At 38.1% G+C, this 20,909-nt stretch overlaps 1 long non-coding RNA gene across 2 annotated transcripts; it reads right to left on the bottom strand.

Annotated features, from left to right (window-relative positions):
* Window positions 1–14,034: 14,034 nt before the first annotated feature.
* Window positions 14,035–19,128, bottom strand: LOC131304375 (uncharacterized). 2 transcript variants are annotated; one of them, XR_009192389.1, is made up of 3 exons: window positions 18,952–19,128; window positions 16,896–16,995; window positions 14,035–14,701 (listed from the first exon to the last, which is right to left on the bottom strand). It is a non-coding gene; the product is annotated as an uncharacterized LOC131304375 (long non-coding RNA). The 2 variants fall into 2 exon arrangements; XR_009192388.1 differs by lacking the exon at window positions 14,035–14,701 and having other exon boundaries at window positions 16,752–16,995; window positions 18,952–19,086.
* Window positions 19,129–20,909: the final 1,781 nt, after the last annotated feature.

Raw genomic sequence — 20,909 nt, 5'->3', positions numbered from 1 at the left:
TGCTATTGGTACCGACAGATACCGTACCGAAAATGGACCGATGGCCACACCGGGCCATCTCCGGCCACCGGACGGCAGATCCGAGCCGTCCAAAAATTCTAAAAAAAAGGACCGAGTGGGCTTTCGCGAGAATCAACTGCATCCGAGGTGCGTAGGTGTTCGATCCAAAACATCCCATTTTTTCGTATATACATATATACACAAAAAAAAGGTGTTTGGATCAAGCTCTCTACACACATCAGATGCCGTTGATTCCCGTGAATGCCTCCTCGTTTTTTTTATAGAATTTTTGGATGGCTCGGATCGACCACCCAACGGCCGGAGACGGCCCTGCACGGCCGTCGGTACGATTTCCATAGGGACCTATAGGTTTTCTCAAAGAAAAAAGAGCATATACAAGAATATACTCTCCCAGTACTTCATCTTGTCTGAAGGAAATTAAAAATTGGTGATAGATTCCTCTATTTCTCCAATTTATAAATAATACATAACTCCATCGTGGCCCTCCCTAGTCAGGGATTGTCTAAGTGGGTAGTTAAGCGAAATTACCCTCTTGTCCCTTCTAAAAAATAATACGTCACTCGTTAATTCCACTATACGTAAACTCTTACATACTTATATGCAGCAATTGTATTCTTTAGAGTAAGCTAAATATTTGTCCTAAATTAAATATGAGTTGTTTGACAAGATCAGTGGTTAAAACTCACCAGTCTATTCGATAAATTGGACCCACAAAAGATTCATGGAAATTTGAATAATAAGTCCAATTGAACCAGTAATTTTGGTTCCAAACCGATCCAAACACCTTTTAATACAATAATTTCGTGCTAGATACATGAACACATAAATAGATAAATGCATATATTATTATAATTCTAAAGGGGAACACCATTTGAAAACGAACTCATGAACGAATGGTGTTAAATGAATCTGATCTATTAATTTTGAATCAGGTAAACCAAAGAGTTCCTGTAAATGAGCTAGAAAAACTATAGTAAAAACACACACACATACACAACTATAAAACACATCTTCGGACAGACACAATTGTGTCCGGAACCGTTCGATACACATGAAACGAATCGTTCTAGCCACTGCTGTTTTCGGAATTATGTTTTATAGGTGTGTTAGTAGACTTTCCGGATAAAGAATCCTATCAAGCTCAATTTAAGTTTAATGGTTCTGGATGAAATTTTAGTCTCTTCACAAAAAATGCGGGTACGTAATCTTGTTTACCTGATATCTTTACTATGTTCGAAGTGAAAGCTTATTGTGCAGATCAGCAGATAGAATTGACGAACGCTCGCGTCCAAAAAGAACCTACCGTAATGAAAAATCATTACTTGCTCCTAGAGCACGGTCACGTGGTGCGGGCAGAAGCAACCGGGTTCAGCGAGCGCCCATCATCTCCCGAATTTCGCAGGTTTAGTTGAATTTATGTGCTTTAAATGGTCTTTTTTGATATAAGAAAAATTAGTCTTTCAAATTGTAAACAAAATCAAGTTTGGTCTTTGGTTTTTGATAATTTTTACCTTGCTCCTCGTAAATTTATCTTTTAACTGCATGCTCATAAAGTCCAAGCTCATGATCTCAAAACTAAAACGAGATTCACGATTCGGAAAATCAAGGTTCATGCAAGAGCGGAGCTTTACTCGGTTTCCATGACCATTTTTGTGTTTACATACTGTAGTATTTTTTATTATTGCTTGTAACTTTTTGTTCACTTTTTCAGCAAGCCAATGAGTAGTAGCAGATGGGAAAACCACTAGTAGTATTAATCATGACTGGATCAGTTGTTTCCTGTGGGCTGGTTTAGGAAATTACTATTAATGTCGAAAGTGGTGACATGCATATCCTAAGTCATCATGATTCGGGTGCGGAGCAGAAGCAAGGGCGTGAGCGCAAGAGTGAAAACTTTTTTGAAACGTATCCTACCTTACTAAAATTCGCGAAGACCGAGAATTGAGAACGTGAGTGCAATGCAAAAATCGAAAGCGAAAGCACAATTAATGCATTTTGATGGAATACAAGTCAGCATCCAACAGATATATATATATACACACACTGCCAGAAAATCCTGGAAAGTTATAAGTAGGATCCAGGAAAGATTGTAATCAAATTCAAACAAATATTTGAATGGGCCCACTAGCCCAAACATCCAATTTTCAAAACCAAACCAAAAATGTGGAAGTTGCTTGTTTCTTTCTTTGGACTTCTTTGATATGTGGAAATGCATAGGTGATGGTCCCATTGAGGTAAGTTAACTGTTTGATGAAAGGCTGACAGCCAAAAATAAGTTACTCCTAAACTCTTTGATGAGGAGGAGGAATGTCAACCTAAAAGTTTTTCAATTTTACCTTAGCTAGGGAGGCTAGGGTGACGTAAATTGCTAATCCCCACCCCCCGACACACAACCCCCGGCCCCACCTCCCTTTTCCCATTATACCCCCGCCTCTCTCTCTTTCTCTTTTCTTTCTTTCTTTTTTTACCGTTTGTTTCTTCTTCTTCTTTTTTTCTTTTCTTTTCAGTTTCGGTTTTTTTTTTTCTCGTTTTTTTTTCAATTTATTTCCTTTTCTTTCTTTTCAGTTTGAATTTTTTTTCTCTTTAATAATAGGTTCAAGTCTAATTCTAGGCTTTGTAAAGTAATTGAGAGAAAAAAAAGTGTTTCAATTGATCATGTTTATCCAACTGTTTTTTTTTATTTTTTTGTCCTTTATAGATTAAAAAATATAGTTACTAAAATAAGTGTTTCAATTTTCAATCCGTTTGAACCGGTGCAAAGTTGTTATTTTTCTGATCATTTCATCCTAAATGGTTCTAATAAATTTTTGACTCCAAGGCCTTTCAATGGACACCCTAAGAGAGTTTTGAAACTAAATAATGAGTCTTAGGGTATTTGTTGAAAGACTTTAAACCAAAAAATTCATTATGACCATTTAAAATAAAATAATAAAAAAAACGATCCTTGCTCTGATTTAACTGAATTGAAAATTAAAGCACTTAATTAATTTTTCAATTATATTTTTAAATATACAAAGGGTGTATTTATAGAAATTAAATAAATGAGGTATAAGTAAATAAAAAATTAAATTAAAAAGTAGGGGGACCCGGGAGCTCTGCTGCCCTCATTGGCACAGTAGCCCTTATGAAGCCCCTAAAACGTTTCCGTTTTAGTTATAAAAAAAATAGAAACCAGCCATTTGCAATCCTATGGAGTAGAGACGTGATTTGAAGCAACATACTACTGAATCAGTTAAGAGGATTTTATGCTAAATAATGGTTAACAAATTTATTAAATTGTACTATAGTTAAAAAAAAGTAATCCTAAATATAACATTTGTATTTTGGATTAGTATGTCGTTTGCAAAATACATTTCGTAATTAGTTCCCGAACACTAATTGTAATCTTAATGAATTTTTTGCTTTACGGCTTTTCAACGAGCACCCTAAGACTCATTATTTAGTTTTAGGACTCTCTTAGGGTTAGGGTGTTCATTGAAAAGCTTTGGAGCCAAAAATTTATTACGACCATTTAGGATGAAATGATCAGAAAAATAACATCTTTGCACTGGTTCAAATGGATTGAAAATTGAAACACTTATTTTCGTAACTATATTTTTTAATCTATAAAGGACAAAAAAAGAAAAATAAAACAGTCGTATAAACATGATCAATTGAAACACTTTTTTTTCTCAATTACTTTACAAAGCCTAGAATTAGACTCAATCTATTATTAAAGAGAAAAAAAATTCAAACTAGAAAGAAAGAAAATGAAAAAAAATGAAAAAAAAAATTAAACCGGAAAGAAAAGGAAAAAAAAAGAAAGAAAGAAGAAAATGAAAAGAAGGAAGGAAAGAAAGAAAGAAAGGAAGAAAAGGAAGAGAGAGAGAGAGAGAGGGGGGTAATTTCGGGAAAGGGAGGTGGGGCCGGGGAGGGGGGTGTGTCGGGGGGGGAGAAGCAGCTCTCTAGGGTGACCAGCATAGTTGACCTCCTTGGACGTGAGAAATTTGAGTACTGAGTGCCGGCGAGTGAATATCACGTGGGGGTACCAGTCGGCGATCCTAGCCGTCCAAACGTGTTTTCACGGTCTAGATTTCCCTCTCTCTCCTCTCACCTGATCACTCTCTCTCCTATTTTTTTTTTTAAAATTCGGACCGTCCAAAACACGTTTGGACAGTTAGGATCGCGTAGCAGCTCTCTAGGGTGACCAGCATAGTTGACCTCCTTGGACGTGAGAAATTTGAGTACTGAGTGCCGGCGAGTGAATATCACGTGAGGGTACCAATCGGCGATCCTAGCCGTCCAAACGTGTTTTCACGGTCTAGATTTCCCTCTCTCTCCTCTCACCTGATCACTCTCTCTCCTATTTTTTTTTTTTAAAATTCGGACCGTCCAAAACACGTTTGGACAGTTAGGATCGCCGACGGAGTACCATGCGTGTGGTACCCGTCCAGCACCCAAAAAATTCTCCTTGGACGTGATTATAGGGAAACCCTTATGTCTTGGAATGTCCGGATTTGAGCCATAATTGACCTGATCGAGGAGGAAACATTTGTCTCTCACCACGTCGCGGGACCCGTCACCAGAACTCCATCGAAATTTAAGTTAAAATGAGGTCCCCACAACCCAACCATCTAATCCTAAGCTTACTCGAACTCAGGATCGATAGGAGGAGAATTTTGGAGAAAGGTTTTAACCCGGTTGCCTCAGAAGTCAGAACTACCACCCCGGTGGAAATGCAAAGGCGGACCCATTGACGTAACTCAACTCTTTGACGATGGAGGAGGGGGTAAAAAATGTCAAGCTAATTAGGAAGAAATGGTACATGATTTTCACTTGAGAGGACGCCCAACTTGCCAAGGAATTGGAATTTTCTAGTATTTTTCACTGTCAATTTCTATTGCCTGGAGAGAAATCCGTTATGATGGTAACGGATATGATATGGATATCGGCTGACCAATTCTTTCCTTCGGTTTTTTGATTGGAGATCATTTACTGTCGATGACGGAACTATGTGTGGCACATGGGCGCACATGTCCCCACCACAAGATATGAAATTTCACCGCTCCATTCATATTATATCTTAAATATGGGGAATGACTTTGGTGTCCCCGGTCATTTTGGGAACACCGTAATTTTTGGCATAACAAAACCATTATGAGTATAACCAAAATTCATTATGAGCATAACTAAAACCATTATGAGCATAATAGAACCATAGCAAGGCATAACTTGTTTGTTATGCAAGTTATGCCAAAAATTACGGTGTCTTCAAAATGACCGGGGACACCATAGCATCATCCTAAACATGGCAGCATCCCCATAAATTACATTGCATTTAATTTAGCCGGTAACTTAAAAGCTTAAAAGCGACTCGTGTCAAAAAAAAAAACTTAAATGCGACAATATTAAGTTTCTATCAGCATTAATATCTATCTACCGATACAAAAGTAGGAGCTTTTCTAGTAGTTTTTTTTTTGTTATTTATAAGTTACTAAATAGATTGTAAATTTTCAATGATGCTATGGTGTCCCCGGTCATTTTGGAGACACCGTAATTTTTGGCATAACTTCACCATTATGAGCATAACTAAAACTCATTACAAGCATAACCGAACCCAAACAAGGTATAACCAAGGAATATCCAAAAAACCAACCAAGGCATAACCAAACCCAACCAAGGCATAACAAATAAGTTATGTTTTGCTATGATTCTGTTATGCTCATAATGGTTTTGGTTATGCTCATAATAGGTTTTGGTTATACTCATAATGATTTTGTTATGTCAAAAGTTACGGTGTCCCCAAAATTACCGGAGACACCGAAGTCATTCCCCTTAATCCATATGGATCGGTTAGGAAAATTATGACTTTTCATGTATCAATTTGATTCATTTTACGAACTGTAATTCCCTGATTAAAGTTGTGCACGGATGATATGAGTTTCAAATAGTTTATTTGTGTGAAAAATTATAGATTTTCAAGAACATGTTATGAGAAGAAAATTACACGGTTATCATCAATAAGTGCTTGTACTAAGCTTGAATACCTCCTATGGTAATACGGGATCCGGGGGCTCTGCTGCCTAGAGGGGGCAGCATCCCCTACCCACACCCTCAAAACGGTAACATTTTGTCCCAGCTCAGCAGTTTACCCTCAAAACGACGTCGTTTTGAGGGTGTGGGTAGGGGCTGCTGCCCCCTCTGGACAGCAGAGCCCCCGGATCTGGTAATACGTTAGTGCCTCCACTACCGGAAATTTTTAGGTCTGCCACTGTTTATTGTCCCACCCTAATTAATTCCCAATAGAAATGTTGACCAAATCAGCAAACCCGTCGCCAATTGTTTAAAATAACTTCAAATTGTCGTTTTTTTTTTTTGAAGAACCATTCAAGTGTTAAAGTTTAAAAAAACAAAAAACTATAGTAGCATCCTGCAAATTAAAAATCAATTAAGCATCATTTTGTTTTCAAATTTTACATGCAGAATTTTTTAGCATATAAATAATATTGAAGATTCCAATGTACTATATTACGTACGTACTATAAAGGATCTATAGACACATAATATAAGGTTACTAGCAGATGTCTGTGCCTAAAGGCATGTCCAAACGAAATACAGTTTCAACTTAAATAAGTTGTCTGCTCTACCTGGCTCTACCCGTCCAATATAACCTACTCACTCTCTGCCTCACTTTAAAAAGCTCATGTCAAGGTAGAGAGAAGAAATAAAAAAGGCAATAATTTACAGGTTAATTATCAACCCTCTTAAAATACTACTCCCTCCGTCCCTTTTTAAGTATCATGCTTCGTAACTCCAACTTATTAAAAAGACATCATCATTACACCTTTCACATCAACTTTTTCCTCCACTTTCCCTACTTACCCATCATCATTACACTTTTACTCACTAACTTTTCAAAATAAAATCTACTTTTAGGGACAAAATAGATAATACACCAACTTTTACCCCCTTAACTTTACAAAATGGACACTTATTAAGGAACAACCCAAAATGAAATACTGGACACAAAAAAAGGGACGGAGGGAGTATCAACTTAATATTGAAAAAACCAAAAGGTAATAAATTGGAAAGGAAAGTGTATATATTACCATAACAGCAGGTCAAAGTATAACTTAAGAAAATATTCTCTTAATCGAACGGCTACGATCTTAACTTGAAGGCAATCAAGGGCTGCAAAGGTGCTCATGTTTATACATTAGACAAAAACGCTCTGTTTTATACTCTATCCGTCCCTTATTTAGAGTTCAGTATTCCATTTTGGGTTGTCCCTTAATAAATGTCCATTTTGTAAAGTTAGTAGATAAAAGTTGGTGCATTATCTATTTTGTCCCTAAAATTATATTCCATTTTGAAAAATTAGTGAGTCAAAATGTAATGATGATGGGTAAGCAGAAAAAATGGAAAAAAAAGTTGATGTGAAAAGTATAATAATAATGTCTTTTTAGTAAGTTGGAGTTACGAAGCAAGACACTTAAAAAGGGACGGATGGAGTAATATAGACTAGGGTTTGCCCGTGCCTAAAGGCACAGCTCGAATATCGGCATTCAAGAGATCGTCATGGATCGAAACTCATTTTTTAGCAAGCTTCAATTGTCTGTATTTAAAGGCACAATGGAATATATATCAAGACCAATTTAACCAATGAAATTGTTACTTCTGCTTGATTGGGCAAAAGTAGCAACTCCGCAGGGTAAAAAAAAAAACTCAATTGATCACATAGTATTGATCATCCTACCAACTATTCATAAACCCAATTGATCACAGGATATTGATCACTCTACAAATTATTGATCACAACTGGTATAAGCCAATTGGAAAAGTTTTAAGATAGCAAAGGCTGCACTCAAATGATACACGTGTGTCTAAAGAGTATTGAATCTAAAATTCCTAGAGTTCAAAACCTTGAATGCAATAAAAAATTCCTAGAGTTCCAAATGCCTAGAAACTAAGGTTAAAAAAAAAAAAAAAATTAAGGTCAAAACCACCTAAGAATTCACAATCATACAAATAGCAATCTCACGTTTACCTCAAAATATTATTGGGAATGTGAGATTGCGGGTCCTAAAATAATACGGGTAGTTTTTGTTTTTTAGAGGAGGGTTTTTTAACTAATGAGAGATTCCCATCTTTCTGGCCGTTAGATTGGGCTGGAGGGATAAGGGCCGTTGGATTTATATAGCACATAAAATTCAAAAATCGTTCTCCCTTATTATATAGATATTATATTATATATTATTATTACATTGGGTGCGGGGTGGGTACAGATATTTAAGATTGAGGATAACAAAACTATACTCTCCCGTACTCAAGTACAAATATTTTGAATCTGGAGCGCCCGTTACTATTGGAGAAAAAAAAATCAGATTGCGTCTCCGTAGGATCGGGGTGGGATTGTATTAATCCATCGAGTTTGGAGCAAATTGCCATCCCAAACCAACGGATATAGCCTACCATGAATCCATGATCATGCTTACGAAATTGTCTGCTCAGCGAACAAAGGGGGAAACAAACCCAGACTAAGACAAAAAAAATTTAATATATTTACTAGTTTTAAATTAATTAACTCATGTGTCACACGAAACACTTTTTTTTTTTAAACTAAGACAAATTTTTTTAAGATATATTTAGTAGTATTAAATTAATTAACTCACGTGACACACGAAACACTTTTTTTTCGGAAGAGTAAGAAATTCATTTGATGATAAAAATTACAACCCAATAGTTTGCATACACACAATACACTTGAATGATGTATTTGTATATTCTTTGAGAAATATTTCATAGACGTTGACTAGGATTAGCAGTGGAAGAATTTTTTTTTGATATATATATATGTGTATATTATTATTTTGTCTCTATTTTATTATGGATTTTAGTACTCTTTTTCAAAGAACTTTATGGAAGGAGTACCATTTGGAATTAAGGAAAGGAAATGACAGAGAAGCATCACTTTTTCCATGTTTGTTTTGGCAAAGAAATGAAAAGCAAACAAGAAAGCAAACCCCCTGAGTTCGACCGAGCGAGTATGAGAAATCTAACAAGTGTTTGTTCTTCGTGATATCGAATTTTTGAATCACATTAATTCTAAACCTTGAAGCCACTAACCAAATTTGTCCGGTCGTTAACTTTGAGGCGTCGGAATTAGTCAAAGTATACGCAAGCTAGCGTGAGAACCTAGTTATTGGGAAAAAAACGAACTTTCTGCCTAATTCTGTTATACTTTTTTCCTGCCCCTTTCACATTAGGAACCAAACAAAGAGAGAAAGGACCTGAATAGGCTGTCATCATCTTGTGAAAGTTTTCCCACAAAGAAATGAACGGCAGTCCATTGCAATTCCTGTAAGGTCCGAGACTGGTTCCACGTAAACCGGCTGTTCATATGCAACCAGCAAAACAATTTCCAACTAATATAGTCTTGATGCTGCGGGATGTTTTTTTTTTTTTTTCAAAAAAAAAAACATCCCGCTGCATCACAACACCATCAAGATTGCCCAATTTAGGCAAAAAGCAAATTCATGCCAAAAATGATCTGCAGTTTCTTAAAAGCAAGCATATGCTATAAGGGAACAACCCGGTATAGTGAAGCGAAGCGCGCGCAGTGAAGAGCACATTGAAAAAACAGAGTAGAATGTACCTTACCAAGTGACAAAATGACCCAATATCATCAAATATGACATCTATTATTGAAAGCAACACATATAATAAACCAAGTACCATACTTGGAAGTCCAAAAGATAGAACGTCAATGATCATACATGGAGATTCAAATGACCACATATGAAACGCAGAAACGGTAACAAAAGAACATACTACACATTCATCAAAAACTAATCTTTGAAAGTTTAGCTTTAATTAGAAATTAGAAACGTGATGAAGTAATAGCAGGCTAATAGTGGTCTAATATGGAGAGCCGTAGTCTTGTATAAGAAGCGCCAGTGGAAAACGTATTGCGGAGTAGGATTTAGGGCATTTTATATGAGTCGTGATCTCATTAAAAGCTCTAATCTGGTGCATTGAATCTTATTCACGTTAGATTGACTTCAAAAAATGAACGGCAGACAAAGATTTCTAACCATAATATACTGATATGAATATGATGAAGCTGATGCCTGATGATTTGTGCATGCAGCTGAAATCTTCATGTTAAACGTCTTATGATTACTGGATTTGCACAGGCAATAGTTGTTTCATTTGCTTCACAGGAACCTTGAAAGAAAAGCATGCGAAAATGCAGTTTTGCAGAATAAATAAAACCAACCACATACGATACTCAAGGAAAAACACGATTTCTTTTTTAGCTAGACGATTATACTTGGTAAGTATCCGCACCTACCTATTTACAAAATTAAGTAGTGCATTGATCTCGCATATGAGGAGGGCATATACCACTAGAAACATGACTGTAAGGAACTCTTTGTAGGCCAAAATCTTCTAATCAAGCTAGCAGGTATTCAGGGGAAGATAGAAGAACGATCAACGATGAACACAAGATTGGCTGATGGATGATAATTCCTGACCAGAATACACCTTAACGCGTTGCAATTTGTAACTTCCGTTATCCTGCAATATTTGCACGCGATAATTAAAACGGAATACATCCATTAGTAGCAGTAACATTGTGTTGGTGTCAATAGCTCATTCCAAAAAAACCAACACAAAGCAAGAGTATATGTTCGAACCTTGTCCATCACTTGAGCATGGACTTGCCTTCTCCACTGCGTACAGCAGAATTCATAAAAATAACAGACGTAATATAGCGGAGAAAACTAAACAAGCAAAAAACATCTCTGCATCGAAAACATATTAATGTGGTCAAAACAAAGTGTCTTCCGAATATGAGAGAAATGCAACCGTAAGCAGAGTACCGCATTAAGCATGAGATAACAAAAGAATGAAAGCTGACACAGTCGTTCGTGTACATCTCGATCCCTGAGAGTTTCAGCATTCATATAGGAACAAGCATAATGGATTTACAAAATTGCGTAATACAATTTTTAATTAGTGTGGTTCGTCTCCATTTTTGTGAAACTATTCCGCAAGCAAGGCAGCCGATAAGTCATCGAAGGGCCCGAACATTTTCTCTTACCAAAACTCCACTCTCCCGGAGTTTGTTTCCTATTTGATGTTTTCGAAAAACATAAGTGTGCGAAATTCAACATATTGGAGCAAAGTTGCACCATTTTCACAAAACATACATTCCAAAACGTAATTCTCCAGAGCATCAGCGTTCCCTAATAACTAAGTATGAGAGAGATTAAAAAAAAGAAGAAGAAGCCGCCACAACTAATAGAATGGAAAATGGGAGACTCCAAAGAACAAATCGACCCAAAAAAATTTTGACCAGCAATTCACCATTGCCAACTCGAAGAAACTAACTGCCAAAATCCTTGAGCTTAAAAGTGAAGCTCTATCAAAAGTGGTATCAGACTGTCAGAGACAAGGTTTGGAACCGAGGCTTTGAGTCGGATCGTGGTTGCTTGGGTGCGAGGTTGCAGGATGTGGGCAACCAATCCACCATTGTATACTCAGAAGAGACAATCACTACTACCCTAGAGCTTAAAAGAAAGCCCTCCCTAATGCTAACGGGGTTTGGTGAGATGGTAGAACTCGACCACCTTAACCAAAGGGATGTAACCTAACGTTTTGCCTTCGTTTTTTTAGATCTGGTATGGGTTCCTTTGTTTTCCTTTTATTTTATTTTATTTTTTTTGTGTTGGATGAAATTGTGGATCCCACTGATGATGTGGCAAATGTTGTAAACAGTAATTCATACATTAAAGTTGATGTGGTAAATTCGAGGGGGTGGTTTGATGATTGTGCCATGTTCTCATTTTGCTTGCGTGAATGTAATCGTAATAAACTGTGAGATTTTAATCAAGGATTTTCTCATTTTGGTACAGGGTGTGATTGTTGGCTCCATTACGGGGACTTGCCGTTTTTATGACATATCCAATAAGCCATTCTTTTCCTCTTTATTGTATTTATCACTGCTTTTGTTTACAATGCTAAGGAAATTGCTATAAGTATGCATTCTTTTCAGCATGCATATGGTGGTTGAATTGTCATGTTGTGTACTCCAACATCAGTTTATCCGCGTGCTTATCAATTCTAGATTTTTTTAAGCAGTTTTAGCCTTTTAGGTGTAATGGTCATTCAATATCTGTGGATTTATGATTTTCTTGTTTAGTTTGTCATAATGTAGGGTTTTTGCGTTGATGGATTTTGCTCTTTTCATTGTGATCTACTAAGTGGATGAGCATTTCACAGACTTGATCACTTGCTATTTGATGCAATCCTAGAAGATTGTGTACATAAATCTGATTAGTTTCTGGGTTTGGAAGGATATAGCTCAATGCGAGTGAGAAGTTGCAAGGCTGTGGTATGGGGAGTGCTAAGCTCCAATATAAATGTTTATGTGGGGCATGCAATTCAGTTTGTACACACTTTTGGTAACTAAGGTCTTGTAGTGGACCATGGAGGAAAACTCGCATTGTCAGTCCCATGGAGATTTCTGGATATGAAATGTGAATTTCGAAATTTAGGCCTTGGCAGCAGTCGGCTGACTTAAATGCCTTTAATTTTCGAAAGAAACTAGAAGAGTACTACTAAGATTCGACAGTAGATTGTAATCCTTTTGACACAACGTCCTTCTCTGTTATAGGTTCGTATAACAATTTTAAACCCCATGAGTTGTAAAGAAACTTCAGATTTTAACCAATTGTTCTGTGCTTGCTTGGATCAGGTGATCGCTTCCAGCAAGAAGCTCAAATATACTTGCACAATAAGAAAACAGTAATGCTATACACACAGATTTTGTGCACAGATTTTGTATGGGGCCCACTACGAGTCCCACACAAATAATCCGAGCCGTTCATTAAATGTAAAACATTTTTTCAAGGGCCCCCGCAAAAAATCAGCTCAATCCGATATCTATAAGTGTTTGATTCAATCATTTAACTTTTCATTATCCTGAGATTCGAATGAAAAGTTAAATGATTGAATCAAGCATCTATGAGTATCGGATTGAGCTGATTTTTTGCGGGGACCCTTGAAAAAATGTTTTACATTTAATGAACGGCTCGGATTATTTGTGTGGGACCCGTAGTGGGCCCCACAAAAAATATGTGCACAAAATCTGTGTGTGTAGCATTACTAATAAGAAAAGGGCACCATGCAAAAGGATAACTTGCTTTCGAGTGGTCATCTCTCACCCATTTATGCTTTTCTTATTGCCTACCTTTATTACGAACTCATTCTTGTATTCTGCACAATTCACACTGATTTCATTTAATTCTATGTGCAGTTCTTTCCACAAAATCTGAGTAAATTGATGGTCACCTATGCGGATTCACAAGTCAGAGTCCTTCATGGGATTAATGTGGTGGGAAAATATAGGGGTACGATCGTCCTCTCCCGCCTAAGATACTTCGTAGTTGGCATATTTGACTACTTGTTTTTTTTTTCTTCGGCTGTATTTGAATCAAGGTTTTAGCCTTTAGATAAGAAAAAGGAAATGAAAACAGAAAAGTCGGAGGGTAACGGCTCCAAATACAGGAAAAATCCATTTTTGTTGTACAAATAAATCATTACGATGCTCGCTTTATGCAGTGTTTCCATTTTTGATGTACATGGTAAGCTAGAAACATGTAAATGCATTTGCTTCGGCTTCGGCGATTGTTATACTTCTTCATTTAGAGGAAGAACAATTCTACTTTTATCACTTTGATTCCATATGATCAAACTTATGCATACAACTTTTGCTACGCTCATCCACATTAAAAAGTTCAAAACCAATCAAAATCGATATCCACAATGGGGCATGACAGACGTGCCTTGTACGTCGCGATGCACCTAGTTATTATCTGTGAAGTTCTTCATACTTCATTGTCCACAATTCCAGCTAGATCAAACATTGGACGATTTTAAAAGCAAGTAAAGAGTTCTATCAAGAGTCAAAATTGCGGGGGGCAAAAGGAGGTTACAGGCTCCCAAGGAATGTATGCAAGCCAGAGCAAACCATAAAAATTACGGTTGCATTAATAGGGAGTTTACTGTGACCACAAACATTAAAAGAAATAACAAGAGACGATAGCCACACACACTACATAGTACTCACGCACGCAATTATTGTGCATAGCTCGATTGCTTCCACAAAAAGATGGCACTACATAGTGAAATGTGGAGGACTAACCGATCCCAGCTGGCCATATTTGGCTGCATAAAGTGTTTCCCCAATTTCCTGCACCATGCTTTGGTCATCGTAAGTGAAATCTTTATCACTCCTTTTCAAATCCAAAAATTACGAATAAAATTAAAGATTAAAGCGCAACTACTTTAGGAGACCAAAAGAGAACCCCTTGGAATCAACAGTAACCACAGCGTTAGCCGGGAAGAAAGTGCCACCTGTGTTGTTTACTTCAAGACTCAGGTTCAATAAAATGCAATGCTTACATCAAGACTCCTATTTAGAAAAGAAGAAAAAAAGATCCTCTAAGCATGCATGGAAGCGCACAAAGTAGTACTCTCGCTCAGTACTCAAATCTGAACTTATTCTAATGCGGAAACAACTCCCAGATCCCCATTACCGCAATATCTTCCATTGTGAACATTGACTTAACCCCTGCTTGGACATCACGGACTTGAACAATGCGGCAAAATCAAACTAAAGAGCTTCCAATCCCTTCAAGTGAGAAAAAGGACATAAGTCATTGGAAGGGAACTGACCCCAAGAATGGCATGAAATAGCTCACCAATTGAGAGGAACTCTAATTTGGCTAGATTTGACCGCAGCCCCTCAAAACACAACGCAACACATAACAGATAAGCCAACTAGTCTGGATCATTTCAATTACAAACGAGCCGTAAGGTCATGCGAGGAAAGCTCACAAGGGCCCCAACGGTTCTCGAAATAGGCCCCATGCCTACTGGAACAAAGTCCATGTCAATTGGCGACAGTCTAGTATTTTAACAAACCCTTACAACGGTGTCGGCCAGCTTGTAATCTCTCAACAATCTAAATAATGCAGTACGAGAGCTGCTGGTACAATGAAATGTTCGCTTATACCAATGAAAACAATATCCTAATTAGTAAAATACACTCTTTTACACCAGCAGCACAAACATGAAACTTGAAGAAAGAACAACTAAAAAGGATTTGGGGATGAAACAAAGCAAGAACATTGAGCAAAAAGCAAGGGAAATCTCAAACTCCCACAAAGTAAAGCTCTGCACAATCAAGAGAATAACTGCAATAGTAAATGTAAGGGAGGGACAACCATAAATTCCAAGCCCATTTAACGAAATAAGCAATAAAAAGTCAACTTAAAGGGGAGAAAAGAAGACATTAGGCCAGATCTTGTCATCTTCAACCACGTCCAAAGTGAGCCCAAAAACCTTGTTGTTGACCTTCTCATTGATTATAGCCACGTCCTTCATGAGTGTATCAAGGGCCTGCCTCTCATTTGCATAGTTCTCAATTTATCATCAAGCACTCGAGCTGCCTCCTCACAAGTCTTCCTTTCGCGGCTCCGCTTCACCCTGTCCAACTTCCACATCCCCCATGAGCAAGCCAAAGCAATAATGGGAATACTCGCCATAAATGCCCCGAAGCGAGATTGGCGATGGACTATCACGATCCTATCCAAGCGGGAGAAGAGCTAACGACTGCGCGCACCACCTTTGCTACTAGTTTCTTCAGTATTTTAGCCATTTCCAAAGCCTCCGGCACTCTCGGAAGGGTCTTTGGCTGCAAGTACTGCACCTTCCTTGGTATTTGAGCCATTTCCAAAGCCTCCGACACTCTCGAAAGGGTCTTTGGCTGCAAGTGTTGCACCTGCAGCCAAAGACCCTTGCAAGAGTGCCGGAAGCTTTGGAAATAGCTCAAAAACCGAGGAAGGTGTAGCACCTACACTAGCAGCCAAAGACCCTTCCGAGAGTGCCGGAGGCTTTGGAAATGGCTCAACTACTAAAGAAGCTAGTAGCAAAGGTGGTGCGCACAGTCGTTAGCGCTCCTCCCGCTTGGATAGGATTGTGATAGTCCACCGCCACCCTCGCTCCGGGGCATTTATGGCGAGTATTCCCATTATTGCCTTGGCTTGCTCATGGGGGATGTGGAAGTTGAACAGGGTGGAGCGGAGCCGCGAAAGGAAGAATTGTGAGGAGGCGGCTCGAGTGCTGGATGATAAATTGAGAACTATGTACATGAGAGGGAGGCCCTTGATACACTCATGAAGGACGTGGCTATAATCAAGGAGAAGGTCAACAAAAAGGGTTTTTGAGCTCGCTTTGGACGTGGTTGAGGATGACAAGATCTGGCCTAATGTATTCTTTTCTTCCCTTTAAGTTGGACTACTTTTTATTACTTATTTCGTTAAATGGGCTTGGAATTTGTGGTTGCCCTTCTTTTACATTTACTATTGCAATTATTCTCTTGATTGTGCAGAGCTTTACTTAAGGTGCGAGTTTGAGATTTCTCCTGCTTTTTGCTCAATGTTCTTGCTTTGTTTCATCCCCCAAATCCTTCTTAGTTGTTCTTTATTCAAGTTTCATGTTTGTGCTGCTGGTGTAAAAGAGTATTTTACTGATGAGGATAGTGTTTTCATTGGTATAGGCGAACATTTCATTGTATTGATGAGGACAGTGTTTTCAATGGATAGGATGGTGATAGTCCACCGCCAACCTCGCTCCGGGGCATTTATGGCGAGTATTCCCAAATGGCCCATGCTTTCAACTTTTCAAGAACCCCAATAAGTTCCTTGTTAACATTACCCACCAAAAGCGAAGGGCAACAACTAACCAGCTTAATAACCGTGGATTTGCTCAAGCCTAGTTCTTCATAAGCCCTAAGTTTCGAATCCAATATCCCATACTCATACCTAAATACAGCGGTGCTACACCTTCCTCGGTTTTCGAGCTATTTCTTGAGCCTCTGGCAAGGTGGGAAGTGTCTTCAGCAGCGTTTGATGCCATAATAAGCTGAAAATCACAAATATCTAGACATTATGACCATGTTTGATAAGTGTGTTGCAGACTTGTACGTGACACTGGTCTATATTAAGCAAGAGAGAACCAAAAAGCAATAAAATTGACAATAGTAACTGCATTACACAAGACTAAAGCATACACAAACAAAAACCTAACAAGAACACTTGGAAGCAAAACAAAATTGAGCTCTCATTCCAATTTATGGTCTCTGATCTTCCAAGAATTTTCTCATCATTTTCATATTGAAACCCAATCATGTCATCCTCTCATAAAATGGTCCACCTGCAGCTCCATTTCAATAACCAGAGCTGGTGATTTTGATACCACCATAACGCTGCCACTTACAAAACAACCAAACCAACATTTAGAGAGTCCTTCATCTTGCCATCTTTCACTTTTGCAGTCAATGGCAAATCTACAAGCATGTTTTCAGGGGCAATATACATATGCAGAGACATAATGCAAATGATAATCCCCAAAAAGAACTGCACATACATAAGAAAAAGATATACCAAGTTGGAGCAGATATAAAACTGTTGGTTTAATTTAATATTTTACATTAATATATATTTGATTATAGTGGTCAGCTAATATATTATTTACCTCACAAGAGTGCCATTCATGATGGGCAAGTTAGAAATATCTGGGATTGGTTAGTAGATAACCAATTTGACTTGGTCTCCTATTTTTTCTCCTAAAAATTAGAACACTAACGTTACTGAAGGTTTTCTCAGTTGGCATAAAACAGAGATATACTTGGCTTCCTATTTATTCTCCATGTTATTAGCATGAACGCGGAGTTCATAACAAATTCTGATAGATTTCTAATCTCTATAAATAAGTTATTGTTTTTCCTTATAATGTACCACTACACTCCTGGAAAAACTACTTCTCTACTCAGTTTTGGTTTACACAGTAGACAACAAAATTCTTCTCCTCTTCTTCCAATCAGTGTACTCTTTCACAAATACGAAAGCTTCTCCTGTTTCTTTTACTCCATACACTCGTGGATTATTTTGAGTGTCGGGAAACTACACGGTTCGTGAGTTCAATTCGCAGCACCGAAGAAAACTTGAAGGTCGTTGTATCTTGGGAAAAGAACGCCATCCAACCCCATGCAGAAGGCGGTGTATCATTCCTTTGGAGGGCGCCATCATGTGCCTCGACCACCCCATAGGATCGACAGGGTACAAGCCTAAACAGTCATCATCTTATAAAGCGAGGCAATCATAAAATGCCGATAGGGGATTCGACAAATTCCCTCTTTGCCTTACCCTGCTAATTCTCAAAACAAGGCACATGCCACGGGGAGGATCAACTGGTCATCCTTAGTGTATAACATAATCATATGAAGTCATACCCACTTCAACATAGTCACAGTTATTACAAGTTCATATTAGCCTAATAACATCATATTTTCCACCACCCCAAAAGCTAACACCACACACTCACATCCTTCTAAATCAACCCTGCCAAGAGCATGCACACCCACTTCATCCACTGATTCTTAAAGGTTTATGAACGATTGATTAAGGTCTTGCTCACTAAGATTTTACTTGTTTTGTCCTTGTTCAAATTCTTTCCGCATTTGTTAATTTTGTGCCTAACTTGTGGGGATTATTGATTCGTCTACCCCCAAAAAATTACTCTAACCTGGTGGTGCCCAAAAGGATGGGTTGCTCAACAAATATGTTGCGTTAGAAGGCAAAAGCCAAAGGACTCTGGTCCTCAGGTTATGGAAGGCTTGGAACATCCTTGACTGGGTGTTTTTAAGTACGAGGAGTCTTTAGTTTTTCCTCTTTTTATAGAAGCGAGGAGGAGTTGGATGAATTCCCCTCTTCGTAAACGCCATAGGATTTTAATTGGATTTCACCAATTACTAATCAAGGAACTAAACCAAAAACCACCAGATCCGAGTTGAAGCCAGTCGTAGTTGAACTCACTTACCTGAGCCGAGGTCGCCGGAGATCCAGAAGGCAGCTCGTCTACCTCGCTCGGGCAGCCTCAGCCTTCACACGAATCACACACACAGCCTTCTTGGTCAAAATGAGATATTAGGGCTTTTTGGCGTTGGTGGAGAAATGAGATGGGGCTTTTTGGCTTTGGTGGAGTAATAATAAGGGCTTGTTTGGAACCTGTGGTTAATCCAAATTTAACTCCACGACTTGGTTGGAACTTGTGGAAGAGAAAGGAAAAGAAGAGAAAATGTTTAAGAAGAAAACCATGAAGAAAATGTGACTCTTTCTCTTGTTTGGTTCTAGAAAGAAAATGGGAGAAAAGAGTTTCTCTTGTTTGATTCCAAAAGGAAAATAAAGGAAGGAAAAAGGTTTGAAAGAGGAAAATAGAGGAGAAGGTTCTGGTAGAGGAAAACATTTCTCTTTGGCATCAGAAGAAGAATGGAAAAGAGTTTTCCATTTTGATTTCCACGGTACTTTTTCTTTCCACCCTAAACCAGGAACTAAACAACTTATAGGGAAAATTTCTTATTTTCTTTTCTTTTCTCTTGACCTTAAATTTTTACCAAACGAAGCTTTGCCTTCCAGAGACGACGTTTAATCTTCAAATTAGCTTTGCCAAAAGGCCCAAAACTTACCACCAATCCTTGAAGGCTACTCTTTTATCTTAATTTAACTAATACGCACTAACCACGTTTTAACTCAAATTTGTACTTATGTAAGTACTTATTACAGGCAAGAGACGCAAAAGTCTATTGGGGTTTAGGCTTGTGATACAGCTCCTCTCTAATCGAAAAAAAATAGATTGGACCGTTCTATTGGCCCATTTTTGTGGGCCCACTTTGATGATCGAAATCATTTTTGTGGGCCCATTGCTTGATTGAATGTAGATACCCACTATTCAGCTAACCCTAAGAATTACATATTTACTAGACCTAGAATCGAGACTTAATCGAAGCCCAAAGTCAAAATTGTGTAAAATCAGTACAAAGAGCGCAACCACGACACCCTGAATAGCAGTCGCCACCTCATACTTTGCGTCCTCAAACTCGGTCATCACGTTCGCCAACTTGATGGTTCAATCCAGAAGCCTTGCATAAAAAAACTAAAACCCAGAATCCACTAACTGAGAGAGATCAATTAGTTTGAGTCGATCGACAGAGAGATAAGAGATCGACGTGGTGTGATGACCGTTTAGCCCTTAGGTTAAGACTGTAATTACATTTTTGCTCTTTCGAACTAAATTTGGTGCAAGTTTAAAGAGGCTCACCACGTGCACGTCTTGAACTTTTTCAAAAGGCGCGCACCTTGGTCGCCTAAGTCTCGCCTATCTCAAGTCGCCTCTCACGACCCTCCGGGCACTAAAAAGTTAGCCTTGATGGGGCTTGTGCCTAAAGGCACAACTTTTACAACTATGGACTACTTGATTTTGTCCATTGAACCACTTTGTACTCCTACCTAACAAAGTTTTAGACGTTTGAGTAAGGCTAAGAAATGATCTCACCCATTTATTGTTACAAGAAACATATGTACATAAATGTGTGTGTATATGTATAATGAAAATTGGAGTACTAAAGGCTAAGAAATGATCTTAACCCATTTATTGTTACAAGAATTATATGCACATAAATGCGTATTTGTATACTGAAAATTGGAGCACTCTAAACGAAACGAAGCTTTTGTTTAAATTTTTACTCAAATTTTTGTACAGATGCCAGAAGCTCCTAGATCATTGGAAACAATTGGACGAGATGTGCTCTTTGGCGTTTTTCAAATGCGGGAATTCCCTCGCCGGCGACGGTTGCCGGAAAACTTTTATTCGCGTGAAAAATGCCAGTTGTTATTGCCGGCGCTTATTAAATGCATGTAAGTATTCCCAACATTCGGTATCACGAGTGTTTGAAAGAGTATATATATATATATTCCCCGGAAACGCAGGAAAAATCCCGA

This window comes from Rhododendron vialii, chromosome 10a (genome assembly GCF_030253575.1).
Source record: "Rhododendron vialii isolate Sample 1 chromosome 10a, ASM3025357v1".
NCBI classification, from domain to species: Eukaryota; Viridiplantae; Streptophyta; class Magnoliopsida; order Ericales; family Ericaceae; genus Rhododendron; species Rhododendron vialii.
Note: the sequence above shows the minus strand (reverse complement) of the source record. Positions and strands in the feature narration are given on the sequence as shown.